The sequence below is a fragment of the Pinus tabuliformis genome, chromosome 3_1, assembly GCF_031772625.1.
Source record: "Pinus tabuliformis cultivar Carrire ecotype Pingquan chromosome 3_1, CPIR1, whole genome shotgun sequence".
Lineage (NCBI taxonomy): Eukaryota > Viridiplantae > Streptophyta > Pinopsida > Pinales > Pinaceae > Pinus > Pinus tabuliformis.
In genome coordinates, this window is record NC_142301.1 from 561,518,362 (window position 1) to 561,545,219 (window position 26,858).

The window sequence follows — 26,858 nt, forward strand, 5'->3', positions numbered from 1 at the left end:
AGTGTGTAGAAGGCAAATAAACTCTATCTAAATAAATAAGTGATAACTTCATTTACTAGTTGTTCTATCTAAAAAATCCAAAAACCTGAAAAATAAATGATCCAAACTATATATTTTATCCACTAATTGTATGTGATAATGTGAAAGTATTTCTCTTAGCCTCCTGAGATTGAGCTTAAGTTTTGTCTCACCGTTCCATGGGAGAATTTCCAAGGCAATAGATGAACTTAAATATCCAACAAATATGAATTAAAATTCCCATGATATGAAGCAATTACAATGAGGGCCTCAACCCTCTTGTGAATTATAGAATCAAAATTAAGGAAAAATATTTACTAATTATTTTTAGTATTTACTAGGTTTTGATATGTACTTAATAATTTCTATAGAGATTTCTAGATGGAAAGAATGAATATTACTTACCCTGAGCTCGTTTCCTCCATTCACGTGTTTCTTTTCTTCCACTTGAAGGAAACCCTTTCCACTATAGATGACTATGTAGGAACTATATGTTGATTCCCTCTACTAAGCCCTATATGTTTCCTCCTACTATGTACTTAAGCTTGAAAGGATAAACCTACCTTTCTCAAATTGCTCGACCTCTTTTCCCTCCAATATGAGTCAAAATTTCCTGTCACATTTAGCCTTACCATAAAAATTCCATACCCATGCTGCAAATAGACCAATGTTAAAGCCCCTTCATCGCATAGTGTATTTTACCCAAAATGATAGCACTTTATTGACCAACATGCAATTTGTCCTGAAATCACTGTTAGGCCCCTATACTACTAGGGTAACCCCTTATTGTTATTATTACAACCCCCTTATTATATTTTTGTACCCATGTAGTCCCCATATTTTTATTATTGTGCCCCATAGAAGCCCACTATTGTTATTATTGTGCCCTTACATTATTATTGTTATGTCGGCTTTGATTATATTCTGACCCCTTAGATTCCTATATATAGAAAGGAGGTCTTGTCATTTGTATCATCCAAAAATTGTCCATTTGTTTAATGTAAAGGAGGTTGCCCCCTCAAAGAGGCTTATTTCTAAGGCGTTGATCTATCTTTTCTATCTTTTTGTGAGTTGGTTTCATAACATTTGGTATCAAAGCTTTGGATTCTAGGGTTTCGTTGCTCTAAACATGTCAGCGATAAATTTCCGTTATAACATTTGTTTTGTGACGTTTCAGAAGCAAAAAAATAACCCATTTGAGAAGAACTCGTGCTGAACCTTGGGTCCAAATTTCAGATATCTTCTCGCTATATTTACGGAGATATGATCTGAGGAAGTTAGGGTTTTTGCAAGCTCCAAAATTTCAACTAAAATAGGTCATCATGGGATTTTTGCTATAACTCTTTCGCTACAAAGTTTCAGAAGTTGAAACAAAAACCCATTTGAGAATAAATTGGTCTAAACCGCACCTACGCATTTCAGATCCTATCTCGATAAAATTTTGTAGATATAATATGTGGAAGTTAGGGTTTTTGCAGACCCCTGAATTACATTCCAAACAGGTCACCTTGGGAAAATCATCATAACTTTTGCTCTCAACATCAGATTGAATTTTCATAAGACATTATAGAAAGAGGACAGAATGTAGTTTCTTGTGTATATTTTTCAGATCCAAAGGTCAAAATAGTGACACATGGAACTTCATACAAATTCGCTCTTCTCAAAAGGTATATAATAAAGTCATCTTGGGAGATTGTGCATAATGCTTTCTTGGAGAATGAAATTTTGATCAACCTGGTGGCATTGGAAGAGGACACAGAGGGCTGCTGAAGTTCACAATTTCAAAATTGGAAGAGCTGAAATTACAGAGTTATAGTCATTTCAAGATCGAGCTCCTAAAATCAAGAAAATGTGATATGAAGAAGTTTGATGGCAAGGATCCAGTAAATTGGATACTACAGATGGAGCAATATTTTGATCTAAATGAGGTGCAACTATTACAAAAGGTACATATTGCATCTTCATATTTAGAACCAGATCAATTTTTATGGTATAAAGGGCTTTGTTATCGTAAACCACTTGTTATGTGGTCAATTTTCATGGAGAAAGTGATAGCACATTATGAGGATACAAAGAGAAACACCTTCTTTAGCCAATTGATAGATCTCAAACAAAAGTGTTTAATGGCAGAGCACATTGAGGACTTTCAAAAATTGAATATAATGGTAAATGATATTCTATAGAAACAAAGGATTGATGTCTTCATAGGTACTTTAAATGATAACATTCAACATGAGGTTCTTCTTTGGGAACCTGATTCATTGGAGAAGACATTTAGGTGGGCAAGAAAAATTGAAAGCAAAATTATGGAAACAAGGAATCCCACCACTCATGATGGAAGTGTTTCTTCTCTTAGCCTTCCATAACCTACAAGGTTTACACCACAACAATTGGAAGAAAAAAAAAGAAAAAGGGCTTTGTTATAATTGTGATAGCAAATGCACTAAAGGTCATAAGTGTGCTGAGAAGAAACTATTTTACATAGAGTATGAAAGGGAGGAAGAAAAGGATCAAGAAACATCAAAAGAAGAGGATATACGCTAGGACCCAACCCTAGAGAAGGAAGAAATGAATTCGACCATATCTTGTAAAGCATTGGCAAGAATTACCACTCCTCAAAGTCTCAAGATAGAAGGACATATCAAGAAGTGAAATATCACATCGAGAAAGAAGAAATGAATCCAACCATATCTTGTAATGCATTGGTTGGAATTACCACTCCTCAAACTATCAATATACAAGGACATATCAAGAAGAAAAATGTTCAAGAAGTGAAAGATGGCATCAAGCATCAAGAAATGAATCCGACCATATCTTGTAAAGCATTGGAAGAAATTGCCACTCCTCAAACTCTCAAGATAGAAGGACATATCAAGAAGAAAAAGGTTCAAGCAGTGAAAGATCACATCGAGCATCAACAACAAGTTCTCCAACTTTTAAAGGATAACGCCACTTTGGTGCAGAATCGAATGAAACAATAGGTAGATAAACATCGTAGTGAGAAAATTTTTGATGTAGGTGATTTGGTATTTTTACAGCTACATCTCAAGCAAGCTATTTATGAGAAGGAAATTTTGGCAATACTACCTGCACTTAAGAAATGACAACCTTACCTAATGGGAAGACAATTTAAGGTAAAAATGGATCATGATAGTCTTAAATACTTTTTAGAACAAATATTATCTTTAGAAGAACAGAAAAAATGGGTCACAAATATGTTGGGTTATGACTTTGACATCATCTATAGAAAATGGAAGAAAATTTTTGTTGCAGATGCACTCTCAAGAAAGGATGAGGATGTGGAAGCATTGTTTTATGTTATTTCTATTACCCAACTAGATAGGATAAACGAAGCAAGGGATGAATGGAAGAAGGACAAAGAAGTGTGGCCACTCATTCAAAAGTTGCAGAATATCCCAATTCAAACAATATTGCTAGAACTTGAAGAGGAAGGAAAAAATGATATTGGAACCTCGAGTAGTCATAGAAACAAGAACCTGAAAGCTACGAAATCGATCAATTTCAGAGTATCTCATCAAGTGGAAGAACTTACCCGCTGAAGATTCCACATGGGGCGACAAGAATTTTATACAGAAGCATCAAGAACTACTCAAGCATTGAGGACAACACTTTTTTAAGGAGGGGGGCATGTTAGGCCCCTATACTACTAGTGTAACCCCTTATTGTTATTATTACACCCCCCTTATTATATTGTTGTACCCATGTAGTCCCCATATTGTTATTATTGTGCCCTTACATTATTATTGCTATGTCGGCTTTGATTATATTATGACACCTTAGACTCCTATATATAGAAAGGAGGTCTTGTCATTTGTATCATCCAAGAATTGTTCATTTCTAAAGGGCTTATTTCTAAGGTGTTGATCTATCTTTTCTATATTTTTGTGAGCTGGTTTCATAACAATCACTCACCTATTGCTTAGGTCCATAATTGAATATAGGAGGTGTAAGACCCATCTGTGTCTCCTAACACTATTGTATGAGTGTATAAATGGTATAGTTCTACCCATTGATAGAGGTAGATTGGAAAGAAAGTTTCTTCGAAACAATTTATGTTGAATTAGTTGACCTCTCATCTATTTAAAAAGAATAAGGGTCATTCCTTCTAGGTTCATATCAAAATGCAAGGGTAAGAGCTTAGGTATCTACATGGAGAAAAAGTGCTTTAAGGGAACAAGCAGGGATTAATGTAGCTTCATTATACACAATCCCATATCCAAAAGCGATATGATGCATTGAAAAAGAATGATTAACCTAGTTTAGGTTTTTGACAATGCTTAAATGAGTGGGGGCAGGGGAACATGGGCTTCATGCAACCCTAACCTAGATCTAGGTTATAAGTTTTATGTTTTTCTACTATGTTTATTACTCATTTTACTATTTTTTATTAAAATTTTAATTTTTAATTTCAATTATTATTAATTTTTTCAAAGCTCGGTAACATACTTTTTTTCTACGTGTCTCTCTAACTTGTTGTCTTCATTCTCATTGTTAAAGTTGCTCCAAGAATTAAGTAGCTCAACACAGAAACCTCTTAGTTGATGTGCTCTCTTGTGAACTTTGCTTTGATGTGTCTTGTGAATGCTACTTTACTAAGGCCTTTATGTACTAAAGCACAAAAACATTGAAGCAATCACACTACGACTCTAATAGTTTAAAATGAAAGGTTCCATTGGATTTGAAATTGTGAGATAGGTTTGACGAATTGATATTTTCAAGTACCTTATTAAGATGTAATTTGGTTATCTTGAAGGAATTGTTTAACTTGTACTTAACATGCATTTATTTATCTAGGAAAGAAAGGAAGAATTATGTGAAAAATATCAATATTTGAGATAGCTACATATCAGGGTTTCCCATAGCTTAAAATCAATAAGAACTTACAAGTCCAAGGAGGAAAGAAAGGGAAGAAATCTAGACAAGATGGAGGGGTTAGAGGGTATAGGATGGGGAGAGAGAAATACTGGGATAGGCATGATCAGTGGCAGTGAAGGTGGTGGTAGTGGGTAAAAGGTTTTACCAAAAATCCATCAAAATCCCATTGAACTAATATTTTCATCCTAGAATTGGTTTTGGTCACTTCCAAAATGCTTAGAAATTAGGAGTAATTTTTCACTCAAGTTACTTTTGAAATGGTATTAGGAGTAACATTTCCATCAATATATTGCTATGGTTTTTTTCATGGATTTTCTATATTTTTATCTTCATAAAATGGTTAATTTTTTTTATTAAAATATATAAAATGTGCATTTTACAAAAAAAGGGTCGCAATAACAGTTACCCCAAGCTATAGCTAGAAGGCATAAAACTATAAATTGATTTACTTACTATTTCTTCTATCGTGATTGGTAGGTGTTGATCTAATAATATTCATGTAGCCATAACTTAACCCTTTATTGAGCATAATGAAGGTTTGAGCTATGATTTATTCCTTCACACTACTTGTGTTGATATCCACAAGAAGAATGGCATTCTAACTCCAACATAAAACATTGGGTATGGATGAAACAATTCCTCCGATGAAGCATCCTCGTTTGTCCTGTAAATTTAGGCAACATGCATTGTAAAACTAAGTCTACAAAAAAAATTATACTATATGGTATAAATGAAACAAGTTAAATTTTTAATAAATTCTATTTTTACCAACATTATTGTTTTACAATAAATCTTACAAAGAAATTTCTAATTCTAATTTATGGGAGCAATTATTTTTACTACCATGTTAAACCTTCTAGTATTTTTCTCCATAACGTAGCTTTTTTAATATTTTTTATAGCCCATTTTGTCACATTCGATCAATAGGCCTCCTAATGGGATCAATCAAAATCTTATTCCCCCTTGTCATCATATTTCACAAATCCCTAAGCATGCCTCTTTCATTACCCAAATTTTATGCCTGAAACTACATCATCTGAGCTAGTTTTAGGACCAATGCTTCATGGCCTCTTGTTGGACAACGTTAACCTTCAAGTTTCTCCATTGTGGCCTGTGTTGATCATCTATAGATTTTTCCCCTTTTCACCTATGTTGGTTCTAGAAATGTGTGAAAAAGAGAGAGATTCTGGAAGCTTCCTCTTCTAGAAGCACCCAGAATTTGTTACAACCATTTACCTCAGATAAAACATTTGGATCCTATCCTACCCTACTTTGGAGTTTCCATCCCTTATCCTTTGGTCCCATCCTCCCATCAAAGGTGGATCTAAAACCTTAGATTGGTAATTAGATAAGAACTCCCAACTTACCCCACTCCTCTATATATTTACAACCTTCTATATGCAAGAGGTTGGATTTTGGAGAGTGATTCTACGCTTATGCTTATGTGCCGATAGGTTTCATTTTAGGAATTTAGGGTGATTGAAGGAGCACATTGTGATAAGGAAAAGACAAGTGAGCATGGAGGAGCTCTTCTACAACATCAACATCTATTTATGGTTGTAACTCCCATTTATATTAATGGAAATAATTCTCTGTTTTCCTATATGTGATGTTGTTAATTCATCTATTTTAATACCATGTTGATCTATTGAATAAAGTATTTAGATGATACAACATAGATCTCGTAGTTTCTTGGCTTGTGTTATCTGACTATGCAGGTTCTAGTTTTGGCAGATAGAGTTGGAATTGGAGCATTAGAGCTAAAGAAGGAGCGAAGCATGCGATAGATTACAAGTAGGCTTTATTTCATCATCTATTTACTTTAAGGAAAGCATTGGGTTCCTTGTCTCTCTATTTTTGTACGGTAGCCACCAAACCTAGTGGAGATACTTTTGTCCGTAATCATAAATCTTGCATCACAAATTGGTGACTCCACTGGGGATTGGTGTATTACCTTGGTGGTTCCTTTGTCCATTGTGTTTGATTACCTCTTTGATAAAAATTTTCTCCTTTACCCAACCAAGAAGAGATCTAGGAAGTGATTTCATTGAGTCTCTTTTGTAGTTTTTGGGTTGGAATCCTCTATCCCTAGACAAAGGCTACCCCAGTAGTTCTGATAGATCATTTCAACTCACCTGGGCCCACTTTGTACCTACATTGCACCTAAACCAGGCCCCTATTTTTGCACAAAACTTTCCCTTGGTTTTTAGTGTCTCTTTGACCAACCTACTTCCAACTGACCATCCACGAGTCTTGAGTGTCTTGTGGTCTCTCTAATGCCTCCATATGGTTTTCATTTTTGTTTGATTTCCTTCGGTAAGAATTGGTTTTTATTTTTCTTTGTTATTATCATTTGGTCTTTGAAAAACCGATCTGGTTTGGTCATTGACTTGTTGGATGAATTGTTTATTTAGTCCTCATTCTGAAAAGTGCATTTGAACCATTTCAATAATTAAGTGTGTTGAAAATATTTTTTTGCATTGCCATTTAGGATTTTGTATGTGCATTAATATAGGAATAGTTACATTGAAAGGGAAATTGCATATTCCATCGTTTTTACTGCATGTTATATGTTGCATACTGATTGTTTCTTCCCTTCCTTAGCTAGATTTTCATTGAAAGAGAAATATTTCCATTTTCTCATGCTAGAATTGCATTTTAGGATATTCAGGTGACATTCATGGTGAGCGCAAAAATGAAAATTAATCAAAGATAAATAGTAAAATTTGTTGAATCAACCTAAGGATCATTTATAAGATTAACACAAACACTCACAGGTCTAGGCTAGAGACGTGTTCCGATGTTGTTAAATGTAGGAGTTGTTTTTATTTTCCAACGTTGCAGCTCGGGGGTGATATCCCATTCCACATACATAAGTGCATAAGATCATACTGCGTGTACCTTCGGGTATATTGGATGGAATTCCATGCATAAAAAGCATATGGGAATGCTCTCATCGAACGAATATTTATTAGGCAACACCACTATGGACTAGACTCCCACATACCATCAAGTATATTTTGGTAGGCCCCTATAGGTTGTTATCCATCCATAGGTAACTGAGTCAGCAACCTTGTATACCTTGATACACCGAACACAACATTTGGGGATATTGTCGCCAAGGTGTATATTTCCATTCATGGTTGCTGGCTAAACCTTTATGCCTAGTTACACCATTATTTTGTTTGTGTCATTAATTTCCAAAATCAATTAATTGATTGTGGAACAACATCCTCCCCATGGGACAACTCCTTAGTGGATATTAGGTTGAGACTAATGGCAACAGTTCCAGAGTTTACTAATCAAGGGAAGCCCTCTAATGAGAATCCTATTAGTTTTCCTTAGTTTGCAAATATTGGTGCTTGTTGGCTTGGTGGGGCCTGACCCAGGTTCAGCATTAGTTAGCCAAACAAATCCATGCAGTATTGGCCCTTTCGGCATCAGCCCATGTAGCACGGACCAAAATCTCACTCGAAGTAGTATGGGGGGATGATGGAACCAAGTTTCTACACCCTGAGATGGTCGTGATGTCGGTTTATTCCTTATATTCTTGCTTTCGCGCAGGTCATTCAGTTTTAGGGCTCTATCTATCTAGTCCCTTATTCTGTCCCTCGATACCTCCGCGAAGGGTACAATTGACCTTCACGTAGCCTTGACCTTCGGTTCAGGCACTTTCGCATTGCTAAAGCATCGTATAGAACAGATTCCCAAACTAGCTTAAGCATCTTACTTATCTTATTAAACAATCGCAGTTAGCCCCACGTAAACATATATCCTTAATTTCATTCAATTATCCAACGTAGTTACATACATTCGCGCATCACATAAGCATTATAATTGAAATTCATACACAATGTGACAAGATAAATTAATAGGAAACAAAGACATAGAATTTGCAAAATGCTTCTCTTTATTGATATCTTCATATGATTACAGACTCTATCTACCCTACGCACACAGCTATAGGGATCCGCAAACTCAACTGTGGACTTCCACCCTAGGCCTCTGTGTACTCAGCTGCAGAGCCTCTACCTACTCTAAGACCCAAAACTTAGACTTCTCTCCTTATCACTCAAGAGTTCTTCTACAACTCATGACTCCTATTGCTATTTAGAGCTCACTGAGCTCTTTTTATACAATCCCATGGTCCACGGACCATGGGTAGATCTTTACAACCAACTTTACTTTACAAAATAAGGGCAAACAACCCTTTATGACTCATGACACCTTCGTGCTCTGTGACCACAAAATGTGGATACTTTATAATTTTATTGTAAAATTCAACCCAAAACATGAGCTTTTAGCCCCAAAACTGTCCTTGGGGGATCCCGTTCCCAACGGGCCCCAAACACAAACATCGTGACCCACCCTCGAGTCACTCGGCAGGAACAGAGATCTTAGCCTGAAGACCTCCCAACTCGACCCTTATGACCACAACCTCAATAGCGCACTGCGCGATCGCCTGCTTCGCATCTTCAACCATCTACTCAGTCATGGCTCCTGAACTATTGGCCTGAAGCTTTTGTTGAGTTGTTTGCAGAGTTGCAATATTTCCTTCAATAGAAGCTATCACCATGTAAGCCTCATCTAGCCAGGGCTTCAGTCATGCCTTCAGCATTGCTTCCCTATGCAGCGCTGCATCCACCTGTTCCTTGAGCTGCTTGGCCTCCTGCAACTTTGCTAGTCTCTGTGTGAGTGCGATAGTTTGCGTTGTGCCTTTGACTTCATCAAAGCACTGCTGTGGCTCGCGCAGTTCTGTCTCCAGTCATTATACATTAGGGTCCTTTTGCAAGCTCTTTAGGGCCTCGAATGTCTTCTAAAAAAGTTGTGTGCAGTCTATTACTGTACTCTCGACCACCGCTATTGCCTCTGTGACAATGGTCGCTCGCTACTCCTTTACTCCTGGCGGGGTTGAACTTTGTACCTTCAACTTTAACTCAGTGATTTTCAGGTTCAACTCCAACTGAACCCTCGCCATTTCCATACGAGTGTCATGCACCCCCGTGGCCAACTTGCAGACGCACACCTCGACTGGTTCTTCATTAGGAATGGCCAACTCTAGGACCATTCATTATGCCTCCTCGATGACCTGAATTATATGATTATTTTGGTTGGTCACCTCAGTCATAGTGGCGATGGAAGAGTCTTTCTGTAGTGCCATCTTCTCATTGTTAATCCATTGTTCACTGCTCACTTGCTGGGAACGATGCTCATGGTTGCTCAGCTCTACAACTACTCCATCCTACAAAAGGTGGAGCGCTTCACCAGGGAGCGCTGCCCTATTCAACCCTACTCCCTTTAGAGTGCTGGCAGTGGGACTGTCAGCTTCGTTCTCGGTGGTCAGTGATCCATCAGGCAGCACTATTGCACCGGAGGCCTTCGCGCGCAGCATCTTGGCAGCTTTTGAAGTGCCGATAGCAAGGCTTGTAGACAACGTGCCAGCCTGTGACGCGAAGTTCGTAGCTCCCACAGAATATCTGGATAGCCCCTAATACTAGTTGTTGTTGCTGCTCAAACTGTTGTAGGGTCTCCATAATGATATCTTGGACCCTCCTTTCTCTTGCTCCCTTGGATGCTTAATGCAGGAAAACATCACCTATGGGTCTATGCTGTGTTCCTCGGTCTGCTCGTCTGTCTCCTCCTTTGTCTCAGGTTAAGACAACCTCGTGCCTTTGTCAAATCCAGGGTCTGTTCCACCCATTTGCTTCTCTATCTGCTGAGTGGCATCACGCTCCGCCCAAGCCTTGTCAGTGGCCTCCTTCTTTCTCTTTTCAGCCAGCTGCATCATCTTTCGCTTGGCCTCCTCCTTCTTTCCTTGCATGGCAGACTTGCTCCCTCTCACCGCCAAGTCTATTGTAGTGTGCCACTTTTCCAGCCACCGATCAAGTACTACATTAATGGCATCATCCGTTGCCAAGTAAGGCAAGTCATACCATTTCTGCGCAGGTCCTTCCTTGCCCTGATGGCCACATGGTGAAAATCTGCTTTAAACTCTATGTAGCCCTACATGTCGGAAAACACCGTAGGTGAAAATCGTGGCTTGCGATTAATGGCCATGTGGATGTTCATCTCCATCAAGATCTAGAAGATCTTATTGTCCTTGATTCACTGCACATCCTTGGTCTCCCACTATGAAGTGTACTTTTTTGCTTCTGGTAGGTCTGGCGCGACCGAAGGGAATTGGCTGTCCTTTGGTAGCTCCCATGCTACCAACACAATAGACAACAAGAGCCACACATAGTGGAACGTCTTGCTGAGCTCCTGTGCCTTGCGATAGTTCGCAAGGAGCTCACTGTATAGATAGTCTGCCTAATTGAACTGAACTCCTTCGATGCACTGGGTAGCTAGTGTGACGACAGGCGTCGATACCTCATCAGTGCGACACTTCCTCATCACCTTCCCTGCTAGAATCTGTGTAGCCACCTTTACAGTAGGGTCATAGATGTTGGATATGGCATATCCATGCGGCTTCTTTACCAGCTTAAACTTCTCTTTCATGGCCTCTGCGAGGGCCTGCTCACCACCTTTTCCGCCAAATATCATGGCCAGATTTTCTCCTGTGTAAGGCAATCACATGATCCTGTGGATCAATCTGTCAGTGATGGGTATTGGCTCCTCCATCCACAGACACCCATCATGCACCAATCTTAGTAGTTGCTTGATGACCAATACTGTAACCGGGGTGCGGTTGTAGTGCAACACCCAAAGCAGGTTGAGCAAACCTGCCTTGTCTACTACTCTGAGCCACTTCTATGGCTCCAATGCAGTCATTTCGGTAGTTGTATTGATGATGCAGTGCATCAGCTACTCAGTCGCTAGGTGTGGGAAATTCTCATGATCAACCAAGTCCCATTCCTTGAGTTTTAACGAAGGAACCCACCCCAAGCGCGGTCCGTCAAAAACAGTTTCATCTGGAAATAGAGGGGTTTGCAAGGGGACCTTGCTTTCATCGATATCTTTCGGTACCTTGGCCTTGCCCTTGCACGGAGGGACATACTTAAGCAACCGAGTGATAAGGTCAGCACCCTAGGCTTCAACCTCCTCCACATCCACTCCCACATCCTCATCATCCATCTGGATGTCTTCGATTCCTTCCTCCGGCAACTCTAGATTAATGTCTTTTCCCTTCTCCTGTGCGGTAGGCTTCGTTGGGTTTCTTCTGTTCGATGTGTGCATCAGTATTGCAGGCTGCTTTCCCTTTTTATCCTTCACACTCTCCTTGGTTGGGGTAAGCTTTGGTCTCGACATCCTTGGTGATTTGGGGACTTCAGCTAATTTTTCGACAACCTTGGGAGCAACTTATTTGGCCTCCATCTCAATTTCCTGCACTGACTCCTCTGCTTCGTTACATATAGCTTCTATAGGCGCCGACATGATGTTCTACAAGAACTCCTGTGTCTCCTTCGGCAATGTCTCAAATACTGAACTGGCTATCATAACTTCAAAGTGCTCATGATTCATGTGCGCCTGAGAGCCCAACAACTCAATTCTTGAAATTCCAATTGTTTTTCACTAGACATGCACCTGTAATTTATAGGGCATTTTGAATTCAAATCTGACTGTTCCCCGCAAAATTTGGTTCATTAATGCTAGATTGGCAGCAGATTTTCAAAGCTCTAACCCATAAATTCCATCTTAAATGCGGGCATTTGACCACATTTCTACCGTCGAATCATGAATAGTGATTTTAGCGGTCAATTTCTGGCTGACCTACGTGATTTCTCCCCTGGTAGCATAGCTCCCTTCAAGCTGCCATGAACCCTGTGACACTTCCTTGCTTCGCACAATCCTCCAATTGCACAGCTCCCCAACCTAGGCGGTGTAGCTTATAGTCCTGTGACTCCTTTCAGCTGCCTGGAGCGCTAAGATGGTGCTCCCTTCATGTAGTCACATGGTCGGACCACCGGTGTATGGCTTTAAGTGACTACCATTCACCTTTCCTGGGAAGGGATCTCCATTCAATTTGACCCACTGAACCGCTCCTCCGTCAGTAATCTCCTTAATGACATAGGGCCCTAACTACTACATTCTCAATTTCCCTAGAAATTGATCAAACTTGATGTCATATAATAAAACTAAGTCCTTTACCTTAATGATGTGTATCTTAATGTGGCGATCATGCCAACCTTTTTTGCATTACTTCTAGACCTGTTGGTGAAATCCAGCTAGAAATATTTCTTCCTCAAGTTTAACTAGCTGTGCTAGCCTCTCTTCCAGGGTTCTTCGATTCGTCATACTCGTGCGTGCTGCTATGCGTAGACTAGGCACAATGTATTCCATGGGCATTACAGCTTCAACTCCATAGAAAAGCCTAAAGGGTGTTTTTCCAGTCAAATTCTTGCATGTCGTCCGATAGGCCCATAGTACTGCGGGTATGTGTAGGTCCCAATCACTTCATTAAGCATTGAAAACCTTGGTCAGCACGTTCTCCAACATTTTATTGAATGCTTCCACCATCTCATTAGCCTGTGGATAACAAGGCGTGCTCTTCGAGTGATAAACCTAAAATTATTCCATCACCGCGCTGATCGTCTCATTCAGAAAGTGCATATCGCGATCACTCATCAAAAGCTTGGGACACCTGAATCATGTCAGTACATAATCAAAGAGGAACATTGCAGTAGTCGTGCCTATGCAATACTTTATAGGTTGTTCCTCCACCGATCGAGTCAAATACTCAGTCGTGGTGATAATGTACCGTGCTCCTGTCTTCTTTCCTTGGGGCTAAATGGGTCCCACAGAGTCTATTGCCCATTTTTCAAAGGGTTATAACGTCATATGTGGATTTAGAGGTAGCTCATCCCTATGCAATGGCCTACCAATTCTTTGACACACATCACATTCTTTGCAATACACTTTTGAATCTTGATGGAGGGTTGGCCACCACAACCATGCGCATAGAATATTTTGCGCGGTCACTCTCCCTACATAATGTCCTCCTGTGGTGCCCCCATGAGCATCCGCGAAGATACTACTCCTTTAAAACTCTAGTACATATCGTCACAATATCTCATTAGACCCCATTTTGTAAAAATGCCCAATAATGACAGAAAAAGCTGTTGTGTGCACCACTAACTCCTTCTTCTACTGGAAGGTGTAACCTTCCAGGGAAGTTCCTGTCATTAGGAAGTGTATGATATCTTCAAAATGACCATTCATGATGCACTGCAAATAACTGTGCGTCAGGCAATCCCTCCTCCAAAATAGTGTGCTCTTCTCCCGTTTCGATGCGCGACAGATGATCTGGTCCCACGTTCAGTCATCAAGGCTTCAAATAACTTCAAAATCATACTCCTGGAACAATAAAAAGAATCTGCAAATTCTCCCCCCCTCCCAACAAAGGCTTACTGACCAAGTATTTTAGCACAGAATGATATGTATACATCTTAAAATGGCCACCCAACAAGTAGTGTCTAAACTTTTGGAGCGCATATACCATGGATAACCCTTAGCACTCGCTGGTGGAATAGTTCTTCTCCGCTTTGGATAACCTTCTACTTGTGAAAGTTATAGGATGGTCCAAGTCTGCTCGACGGCCTGTATCAGTACTACTCCCAACGCTATACATGACGCATCAACATGTACATGAAACTCCTTCTTCCAATCTGGGAAGACTAAAATCGGTGCGATGACCATATTTTCCTTCAACACATCCAATTACAGTCCTCGTTCCAACAGAACGTGACATCCTTTTTCAACAGCTTCTCCATGGGCGTGGTGATCTGGGCATAGCCCTTGATAAACTTCCTGGAATATCCAGTATGCCCTAGGGTAGCGCATAGCTGTTTCACACTCCTCGGCGCTTCTAAGTTAAGTATCACCATAATCTTCATGGGATCTACCATAAGTCCCTGTCTACAAACCACATGACCTAGTAGGGTCCCAAAAGGAACAAAAAACATGAATTTCTTCAAATTGAGTGCGATCTGGTATCTTCGGCAGGTATCTAGCATCAGGAGTAAACCGGCGACACAGAATTTTACCAACCCAAACATAGTCCAGTCATCAATGTACACTTTCAGGAACTTATGAATAAATCCTTGAGTGTTGCAACGACTATGTGCGAAAAATTCGCAGGCACATTCTTCAATTCAAAAGGCATTACAGTGTACTGAAAACACCCCCACTCAGACACGAAGGTCATCTTGCTCCTATCCTCCGGCGTGATTTTGATCTGATGGTACCCAGAGAACCCATCAGTGAAGGAATAAGCTTCCTAGCCACCTACATTTTACAACACCACATCAGTGAATGAAATCGGGAAAGGATCATGTACACAAGCGTCATTCAACTTCCTGAGATCTACGCATATCCTAATTTCATCCTTCTGCATCTTTTCCTGTATAACCATTGGGCTTACCCAATCAGATTCTTCTGCGACCTCAATGATACCTGCTGTGAGCATATTGTATAGCTCTAAGTGGACCTTCTCCTTATACTTCAGGTTTAGATGGTAAGGTCTTCTCTTAACTTTCTTCACATCAGGTTTCAACATGATATTCATAACACCCAGGTCTCCTATTATCCCTTTTAGATCTGTAAATTTGGTAGGGAACAAATCCTGGTATTCACGGAGAAATTCAGCAACCTTATCCACCATCGCACCATCCCAGTAATCTCCAATCTTCGTGAATTTGGGCTCGGCCTGTGTACCAATGTTCACCTGTTTCATTTTTAGTGGCACGGTTATATCTGGATTCTCAATCCACGGTCCTTCAACTTCACCGTGACCTTCTATTTCAGGGATTTTTAATCTTTCGCAGATCCTCATCTTCTTCTTCTTCAGTGGTCACATTATAGTATTTCAAAGCGTGACTCAGCTGAGTAGTCCAATCAGGTTGAATCAAGTCCAAAGGATCCTATGATATCCTAAAGATTGTTGCTTTCACTTCTTGTAGCACTTTGTCAACATAGTCAAACCCATCTTCAAAACTAAATGTCATTATGAATCCTTTGCGCAGCATATCCCATTCACCTGTACCATGGAAGAGTTCTGTTTCTAAGTATTAGTTCATCAGGATGACATCCAATGTGTGACAGAACAAGTGCACCCGTTCAGGTTGGGGCTTCTCTCCATAAGCCTTAGCCCATTTGGCTAAGTGTGCACACAGATCGTCCTTCCCATCATATTTGTTTGTCATTCATACCTTTGGCTTCCCAAATCATGTTCTCATCATCTTTCTACACTCGTGCCAATCATCAAAGATACCCTTGTGTGTACCCCACCATCTTGCGGGCGTAGCGCAGTGCCCAGTCCAAAGCTTGGAAGCACTACTTCTATGGTACCTCCCTCTCAAATGCATCCAAAATATATCTACATCATTCAGGCCATCATAAGTGGGAAGATTTCTTACCTCCGATGACACACAACATAGCGACCGAGTCATCATGTTACAACTCAGTGTGGTTACTTCATGTAACCGATTCTACCAACACTCTAATTCTTCATTAGAGTCCGAGGTGCAGGAACTCTCGTGATCCCATGTAATTCGTCCATCCACTATTGGATTCACCCAATCTTGGTCTCGCGCTATTATCTTATAGATACAATCCAGATCGTCATCTCTCTCATCATCACAGACCGGTTCAATATAACATGATCCTTTGGTAGGCTCTAGGGGTACTATTACGCTGAGCGATTTCTTCTCAAATATCATCTTCCGCTTCTTTAGGTTGATTACCCAATTCATATCAGTATCCCAATAAATGCCAAGGAGCATAGGGTAGGGGTTGTTGTCATCCATAATTTCTATTACTTTGAAGTCAGCCAACGTGCTCGTGCCTTAAATATCTATAGTCACCCCTTGTAGTCGTCCCATGGGGATGATCTTCTGCTAATTTTCCATCCTTAACTGAATCAGATACCACTGTAGTGCGGGTCTTCCCATCCGTTCCCAAGTCTGCTTTGGTAGGGCGTTCACATCTAACCCCAGATCCAAAATAACCTAATCCATTTCATACTCTCCTATCTACGTGGTGAGTCTCATCTCTCTTCTTGTCCTGGTTTTATGCTTACCAATCTTTCATGCCACACACGGTTCACTCAGAGTGTTTTTGGCACGTTTATTTATGAGCTCTTGTAATCCCTTCACAACCTTTCTATCATACAACAACTTCATGCACGTCGCTAGGAAGGTTGTAAGCATAGAAGGGTCCATCTCCTCATCAAGCTTATCCTTGCTTCCTGAGGTGGAGGCCTCAGTGAAGCTCTTCTTTGCTTCCACGAATGTTTCGCATGCGCACTCAAAATCAAATTCAGCCTCCTTCACCAGAGCTTTGCGAACCCATGCCCTGTCTTCGGTTTGTTTTAGATCCTCTTCACGAGGCACAAACCTCATCATCTATAGGTTTTGAGTCGATTGAGGTGGTAGTTCCCCTTTTTCGTGTATCCTCTCTATCAGTGTAGGATAGTCCTCCATTTCATGATCAAATAGGGTGCAATATTTGCATGATAGACGTGTTGGGCTAGTGCAATGGTAGGCATAGTGTCTTGGTCCCCCACAATTGTAGTAGGTTAGCTATCCCAAACCTCTGCCAAGTCCTCCTCTGCCTCAGCCTCGTCCGCGCCCTTGAAAACCTATTTACGCCATCCCTACACTCTAGTCAGGGGGCCACGTTTCTGCCTAAACCCTATAGGCGGGCGTTCTATCCATCATCAATTCATAACTTCTGCAGTTGTGCTCGTCATGTCCTATCGACCTACAAAAGTTGCAGAAAAATTGTTGCAGTATTTGTACAAATTTTTGCACCAAATGATAGTTATCCATCGTATGTTTTCCTGCTACCTAACATATAGCGCACCACAATGCAGAACCCACGCTTGGTCCTACTTGGGCCTCCGGCCTTAAAGGCTTCAATCCTCCTCCTGTAATATACTTCGCAAAGACCGACCAATGGTCTTTGTCATGCCCCTGACCCTTGCATTTCAGGCACCATACCTCTTTGCACACCTCCACTCAAACTGTCTTATCCTACTTCAAGCTCTGCATTTCAATGTAAAGTTTTTTCAACTTCCCATGGATCTGCTAAAGCCCCAGATTCGGATCCTGCATCAGTGTTGCATGCAGTCTCATTGCAATCTCCAAGGCCTCTGCCTGAGTTGTTATCTTCTGTTGTGACAGTGCAACACTTAGGCATGGGAGGAGCGAATCCATGAACCATTCACGGTGTTGTCCATCTATTAATTTCATATTAGCTTCACAGATTTTACACTTCAATCTCTGATCCAATTCCCAAGGCGTCTCATTTGGTTTCATCATGATTTCCTTGAACCCCACAATCGACTGTGCCTCAGATTTAGGCCTACTAAATTATTTGTTTAGTGCGGTCTGGATGTATACTACTACAAAATTTGGGTTATCATTAGAGTACTTGATGTACCAGGTTATCGCGCGATCCTGAAAGGAACTAACTAGTGTTTCCTTCTTCAGGTGATCGTTTGTAACACCTTGAGCTTCCCACATAGCTTTTACAATGAATTAGAACTGGCCTGGGTCCTCATTTCTAAAGCCTTTAAACAAAGGTAGCTTCATTGGATTTACCATGCTGAACTGTGGTGTAGGTGGAGGTGGTAGGTGTGAAGTCATGGGTGATCGTGGTGAATTTGGAGGTGGTGAGGGGGGAGGTGGCAGTCGCAGAAATCCTTATCTTATTAACTGAATAGCACTTCGCGGGGAAGCCTACACTGCTCCCTCTTCATCACCCAATGGAGGTGAAATCAATGGACTGTATTCAAGACCCTTTCTTCTTTCATTCTTTTAAGTCTTTCTACTTCACGTAGCTTTGAACATCAAGGTAGTTGCATAACCCATTTTTCACAAAATAGCATCTTAATCGAGGTACCTCAAGACTTCAAGTACTTACCTTGCACTCCTTTGAAAAAGCATCGCTCCACCTCGCTATAGCTAACTGAGGTATCAAATGCGAATTCAATCACCATTTCTCCTATGATGCGATCGAGCCAATGATCGACAACACGGGTGATCTTATCCTTAAAGGCTTCTAGTTTCTATACAAACTCTAGGTTCCAAACAATAAGATCATCAAGTCTCCACCTTCCTTGGCTATCTGTTAGCTTCACGATCCACTCATATATCTCAATCGGAAAGGAACAGAAAAAGATCCCACGTATTTCTATATATAGGTACCTATCCAGCCACTATTCCTTTGTCAGTCGCGAGTTTCTATTCTCTTGTGTCGCAAATTCATGGATCTTCCTATCCAACTAGTCTTCGGTCTCTTTCTTAGTTGGGTTCCAGTGATAAGACATCATACATCTCTTATGCAGATTCCTATCCCAGCAACGAAACCATTTGCTGGCTTGGTGGGGCCTGAGCCAGGTTCAACGTTAGTTAGGCAAACAAATCCCTACACTATTAGCCCTTTTTGCATGATCCTGTGTAGCGGAGATCGAAGTCCCACCAGACGCAATATGGGGGGATGCTGGAACCAAGTTTTCACACGCTGAGATGGTCGTGATGTCGGCTTATTCCTTCTATTCCTGCTTTCGTGCAGGTCGTTGAGTTCTAGGGCTCTATCTTTCTATCCCCTTATTCCATCCTCACATACCTCCGTGAAAGGGTACAATTGACCTTCGCATAGCCCTGACCTTCGGTTAAGGCACTTTCGCGCTGCTAAAGCAATGTAGAGAATAGATTCCCAAACTAGCTTAAGTGTCTTACTTATCTTATTAAAAAATCACAGTTAGCCCCGCGTAAATAGAGACCCTTAATTGCGTTCAATTATCCAACGTAATTACATATGTTCACGCATCACATAAGTGTTATAATTGAAATTCATACACAATATGAAAAGATACGTTAACAGGAAACAAAGACACGAAATTTATAAAATGCTTCTTTTTATTGATATCTTCAGATGATTATAGACTCTATCTACCCTACACACATAGCTGCAGGGGTCCACACACTCAAGGGTGGACTTCCACCCTAGGCCTCTGCACACTCAGATGTAGAGCCTCTACCTACACTAAGACCCAAAAATTAGACTTCTCTCCTTATCGCTCAAGACTTTTTCTACAACTCATGACTCCTATCACTACTTAGAGATTACTTACTTAGCTCTTTTTATACAATCCCATGGTCCACGTAACATGGGTAGATCTTTACAATCAACTTTACTTTACGAAATAAAGGTGGACAACACATTATGACTCATGACACCTCTGTGACCACAAAATGTGGAGACTTTACATTTTTATTGTTAAACGCACACATGGCAGCAAGAGAATATGAAAGATAAAACATGAGAGTACATTTTTTATTAACAAATTATATACATTTATAGTACATGGTGTGACCATTTGGTTCCACATCCCAAGGTCTCTTGGACTTCCTTAGTCTATTCCTCTTCCACACTAACCCATAGAGGATTAGGTGTCCAACATTCCCCCCTAATCTGAAGGGTTATGTATGAGTCCAAAAAGAGAGTTGTAATACAAAATGTGCAAAAATGCATGGCAACGCTAGGTTGCATGTGCTCTCTGAAATGTTGGTATAAAGGGTGGTGGTTTAAGGATGACCACCAACACTGGAATGCTTAGTGCAATTCCTAGAACTCTTCCAAAACTGGCAAGAAGCTGAATTCTGCTAGAGGAAGTGCTCCTATTGTTTTGAAGAGGGAAACCTTCAACCATGAAAGGGAGGTCTCACCCCGCATAAAAGGGAGAAATTCAACCTAAAAAGTAAAGTCTCAACCTGTGATGGTTTAAGGATGACCAACAACTCTGGAATGATTAATGCAATTCCTGGAACTCTTCCAAGTTTGGAAAGAAGATGAAGTCTTCTACTAGAGGAAGTGTCCCCAACTATATTCCTGGTATTCTTTCGAAACTGGCAAGAAGCTGAAGTCTTCTGCGAGAGGAAGTGTCCTAGATTCTTTGAAAAGGCATTACCAACTGAAGGCATGCTCACGGGCATCTTTTTCTCTGGCTACAACTCTGAAACTGGTGTGGTAGGTTGTGGCTTTGGCTCGCTTGATGTGGCTTTGAAGCTTGTAGATGACCATCATTTCGCCGCTTGTTAGATACAAGGTGAGATGATGGGGAAAACTCAACTGCAAGACTGTTCAATACTCTAGAACAAGTTCTGACATGTGACTGGAATATCTTCTTGGCTGTTAATGCCCATTGCCAAGAAGTGATCCATATAAGATGAATCTTTGTTCTTGCAGGAGATTTGTTTCTGAAGCATCTCTTTGGAGAATGACTGGTTTTATGACAGTGCTTACACCGATGAAGATCAAAACAATGATCTTTTAGATGGCCAACTCGGTCACAGCGTTGGAATTTCACAATCTGTTGTGGCTGTTGTGGAGGAGGGGTAGAATCTGGAATAGCTGAAGGTGAACTGTCATGAAGTAATCCAACACTCTGAAACTAGATGGGCTTTGAGTAATCTCGAATATGAAAGGACATTTCCTTCTCATATCCAAGACCAGTTCTGTGCTTGTTGTGGACAAGCTCTTCCGAAGGTCTGATGATGGGCTTGGGAAGTGCAAGATGAACTTCTGCATCTGCATGTAACCTTGCTGCTTTATTGGGTACTAAATCTGGATGAACTGTAACATTATTGATTTGCTACTAATGGGTTGCTGTCTCAATGTTTTGAACAAAAATAGGTTCAGAACATAGAAAATTTTAGGGGCGAATGTTCGTCCTTTGGCGAAATTAAGGGGTTTTAAATTTTTAGTGGGCGAATATTTTGTATCATAGTACATTTTTACAAATCACCTCAAATAGCCCACCTTATTCTAAGGGAGAGGGTAAAAAAGGTAAATTTAGCCCTTGAAATTAGGAGTTACAACCTTCCATTCGCCCATTTTCAAGAATAGGTTTTATTTAAGTGAATCCATTCACCCATTTTCAAGAATAGGTTTTATTTAAGTCAATCCTATGGGCCAAAGGCCCAAATACCATATTTATAAAAGAGGTATGGTAAATTAATAAAAATATAAATAAATGAGAGGTATGGTAAATAAATAAAACATTTTTTACATTTTCTCCATAAGTCACCTTATATACATGCAAGGCTGTAAACAAATAAAAATATAAGTAAAGTGGAGGCATGGTAAATAAATAAAACGTCTTTTTATACTTACTCAAAAGGTATGGTAAATAAATAAAAATATAAATAAACTAGACGCATGGTAAATAAATAAAACCTCTTTTTATATTTAGTTCATAACCCTTGTTCTATTTATGAAGGCTCAAGAAAGAGGTTTTATTTAAGTGAATCCTATAGGCCAAATACCATATTTGTAAAAGAGGTATGGTAAATTAATAAAAATATAAATAAACGAGAGGTATGGTAAACCAATAAAACATTTTTTTATATTTACTACATAAGTCACCTTATATTTATGAACACTCAAAAAATGCTTTATATTTAGGTGAAACCTATGGGCAAAATACTGTGGGACAATTACCATGGACTGGATTGTTATTAATACCATGCAAAAAAACATTATTAACCCTAATATTAGTATTAATAAAAATAAAAATGGCACATGGTATTGACCCATGCTATTCACCAAAATGGCACATGGTATTGACCCATGGTATTCACCTGGAATGTAGCCTATTTAAATGGGGGAATTCCATCTTTACTCTAGATCTACTAACCCCCGAGAGGTATCAAATATCATGATATGCAAACTAGCATAGAGTGAAAAAATATTTCATCCGATCAAGAGTAAAAATGGATGTTGTAATTTAATGTATGTTAAACATTTTAGCTTGGTTAAAATAAAAAATAAAATAAAAATCAACTATTAATTTTATTAATTTTTATAAATTACTAATAGTAATTTTTAAGCTCCAGGTTTATGATAACCCATTGTATTGACCCATGGTAATACCATGGTATTCATGTGAGCATAGACTATTTAAAGGGGAAATTCTATCATCTTAGATCCATCTTAATTCTGGGTCTACCAAGTGCTTAGAGGGATAAATAGATTTCATCTCCCTAAGAGTGGTAGATGTGGAGTTAAGATGGATATAGGTTGGTTTTTATGATAATGAAGATATTAAATAGACTTAGGAAATTATATTGTAAAAACATCTTACGGTGAATGGTTAAAGCATAGACATTGGACAAGTATATTTGTATACTTCTATTTTAAACTAAAACAAATCCAGGGCTAAAAGGAATGGATTGATTGCACTAGTCATCCTTCTATAACTTTCTAACATATGCTGGAGTAAACAAATTGTAATTTGGATAATTTTTCTAATTGCAAACAGGAACATACTTGTGTATTGGTAGGGTGGTTACGAGGTCCCTAGAAGTGATGGATTTGAATTTTTCTTGGTTTATATATAATATTAGGTTTTTTCTCATGCTTTCTGTGAATGACACGGGTGAATTTTATCTTACACCCACTAGGTTATCGATATGTAATTTTGGTAATTTTGATTTCAAAAGATATTTTAAAGAAATGCAATGATTTCATTTGTGTATTCAATAAACACAAGATTTTATAATTGAGTAAAATGTTCGCCATGCCTGGTGAGAGATTCGCCAAAAAATTATATATACATATCATATTATTGATAAAATTGCCTTCCATTTTTCCTATATACCATGGAGATTCACCCATTTATTATACATGTAAATTTAGGGGGGGTTCTTAAAATTTTCCCTGGTTCGGAATGATGATTTCATTGTTGTAATTCTGCTTGCTTTAGTTGACTCAGATTCAAGTTGAAAAAATTCAATCTGTTCTTGTGCATAGTGTAGACATGTCTGAATTTCAAAGAGAGAGTCTTTGTTGATTTTGACTATTTTTTCGATAATAGATGTATTAGTGCATTCAGTAACTCTAATACTCCATAAAGTCTTCCCATTTTATCAACAAATCAAACTCTCTTAAATATACTTATTTTAACTTATTTTCAAAGATATTAGAAGTTTCTCCAATTTCGATTTGCACCATGTTTTGGCTGAATGGTGAAATCATACAACTTTTGGAATAAGGGCATAACTTCTATATACTTTAATACTCTACAGGAACTTCAAAACTGAACACAAAAACCATAATGAGTTTTAAATACAATGCCACAACTGGGGCAGCATCAACTACAAACTTTCTCGGATCCTTCAAATACTCCTTCACTTTCTCGGCCAGTGGAAAAGAAGAGTCAAGTTTAGTAGCGACTGCTAATACATTCTTGTAACCATTGATGATAGCACGTGGAACAACTGCAATTGTGGGATAACTGATCGCCAGAGAAAGAGCTATCAATAGCCCTAAAACTGTCCTTGGGGGATCCCATTATCAACATTGCTCCTTATATGGCAACGTTGTCCCTTCCCGGATTTACAATTGGCTTGCCAGTTTGGTTATTTTCAACCCCTATGGCTTCGAATGTCCAAACTACTTCTCAACCAAGTTCTCCACCATCTGAACAACATCAAGCTCATGCTGATCTTAAAGTTGACACTTTTCCTTCTTCACCTATTGTTTATTCATCCCTATCTTCCTCTTTTCGTGGTGAAAGTATTGATTCTCGTAACTGAGAAGCTAAGAAGAAGAAGAAAAATAAGTGGGGGGACAACCAAGAAACCATTGCTATGGATGAAACTAGTATGGAAAAATATTCCAATCAACCCAGTAAATTAAATTACCTTGCATTTTTTGTAAGGGTGACCACCTTCTTAGATATTGTCCTTGTATTCCCAAGGTATTAAAAGTGTGGTCCATAGGCTCACATCGACCTTTGTTGTCAGCTTCTCGAGATCATGATGGTGACAAACCCTCAAATAGCATTTGTAAGGTCCATCAGAAAAAGGCTAAAGTCAAATTTACCTATATGTTATGTGAAGGGAATCATCCTATTCACATTTTTCCTTATATGGATGAAGCCTCAAAAGTGTTGGGAAACCTTACAACTTCTCAACCACAACTTCCAACTAGTTACCGGAAGTTTTCTCCCAAACCTCCACTAATTGATGAAGTGATTGATCTAAATCTAAATCTAATAAATCCCTCTCTCTCTGAACATGAACCCCATCAGTCTGTTCCCGACCAACTATTGTTTGAAAAAATGGTTGACTTGATTCTACCTTTAATTGATTGTACCTTTCCCATAGATAGTGAACTTCATATCACTCAGGTTCTTCTTATTTCTTCTGATTCTAACAGATAAGGGAGAATTCCTCCCATTCCCATGAAACCCCCTCCAAGAATATAGGCCATTGGATTTTATTGGAATCAATAGACACAACCTCGTCTACCTTCTTACATGCCTTTTAAGATCATGGTAAAATATTATGATAAGAACATCCATTACATTGTTATAGATGAGGGAACTTCTTTTAGTGTTTTATGCCATTTTGTCACATCTAATCAATAGGCATCCTAGTGGGATCAATCAATATTCTATTCCCCCTTGTCATCATCTTGCACAAATCCTTAAGCATGCTTCTTCCATTCCCAAACATTTATGCCTTAAACTACATCATTTGAGCCAATTATAGGACCAACGCTCTGTGGCCTCTTGTTGGACCACGTTCACCTACAGGTTGCTCCACTATGGCCTCTGTTGATCACCTATAGGTTTCACCCCTTTGCACTTGCATTGGTTCTAGAAATTTAGGAAAAATAGAGAAATTATGGGAGCTTCCTTTTCCAAAAGCTTCTAGAATTTGTTACAACCATTTACCTTAGATAAAACATTCAAATCCTATCCTACCCTTCTTTGGAGTTTCCATCCCTTATCGTTTGATCCCATCCTCCCATCAAAGGTGGATAAAAAACCTTAGATTGGTAAATGGATAAGAACTCCCAACTTACCCAACTCCTCTATATATTTACAACCTTCCATATGCAAGGGGTTGGATTTTCGAGAGTGATTCTACCCTTGTGTTATTGTGGTCAGGGGTTTCATTTCATTCATTTAGGGGGATTAGAGGCGCACATTGTGCCAAGTAAACGAAAAGTCAGCCTAGAGGATCTCTTCTACAATATCAACACCCATTTATGGTTGTAACTCCTTCCATTTATATTAATGCAAATAATTCTATGTTTTCCTATATGTGATGTTATTTCATGTATTTGAATACCAATTTGATCTATTGAATAGAGTATTTAGATGATACTGCATAGATCTCACAGTTTGTTGGATTGTGTTATCTGACTGTCTAGGTTATAATTTTGGAAATCAGAGCTTGAATTGGAGAATTCAATCTAAAGAAGGAGTGCATCTTTCGACAGATTCTAGGTTGGCTTCATTCCGTCATCTATTTACTTTAAGGAACGCATTGTGTTCCTTGTTTCTCTCTTGTTCTAGGTTAGTCACCAAACCTAGGAGAGATAGTTTTGTCTGCAATCATAAATCATGTATAACGAATTGGTGAATCCACTGGGGATCAGTGTATTCCATTGGTGGTTCCTTTTTCCATTGTTTTTTATTACCTCTTTGATAGACATTTTCTACTTTAGCTAGCAAAGAGCAGACCTAGGAATTGATTTCATTGAGACTCTTTTACAATTATTGTGTCGAAATCCTGCATCCCTTAACCAATGCCCCTCTAGTGTCTTTGAAAGAGAGTTTCAACTCACCTCGTCCCACTCTGTATCTGTGCTTTAAGGCGCTGGTCCCCCTTTCGCACCAATGTTGGCCCCTATTTTTACAAAAAACGTGCCCTTGTTTTGGGTGTCTCTTTGATCAACCTACTTCCATCTGACCTTCCCCAAGTCTTGAGTGTCTTGTGGTCTCTCTAAAGCCTTCATTTGGTTTTATTTGTGTTTGATTTCCTTTGGAAATAATTGGTTTTGATTTTCTTTGTTCTTATCATTTGATCGCTTGCAAACTGATTTCATTTGGTCATTGATCACTTGGATGAATTGTTGTTTTAGTCCTCATTCTGAAAAGTGCATTTGAACCATTGATTAAACATTTACATATTAGTTTTCTTCAT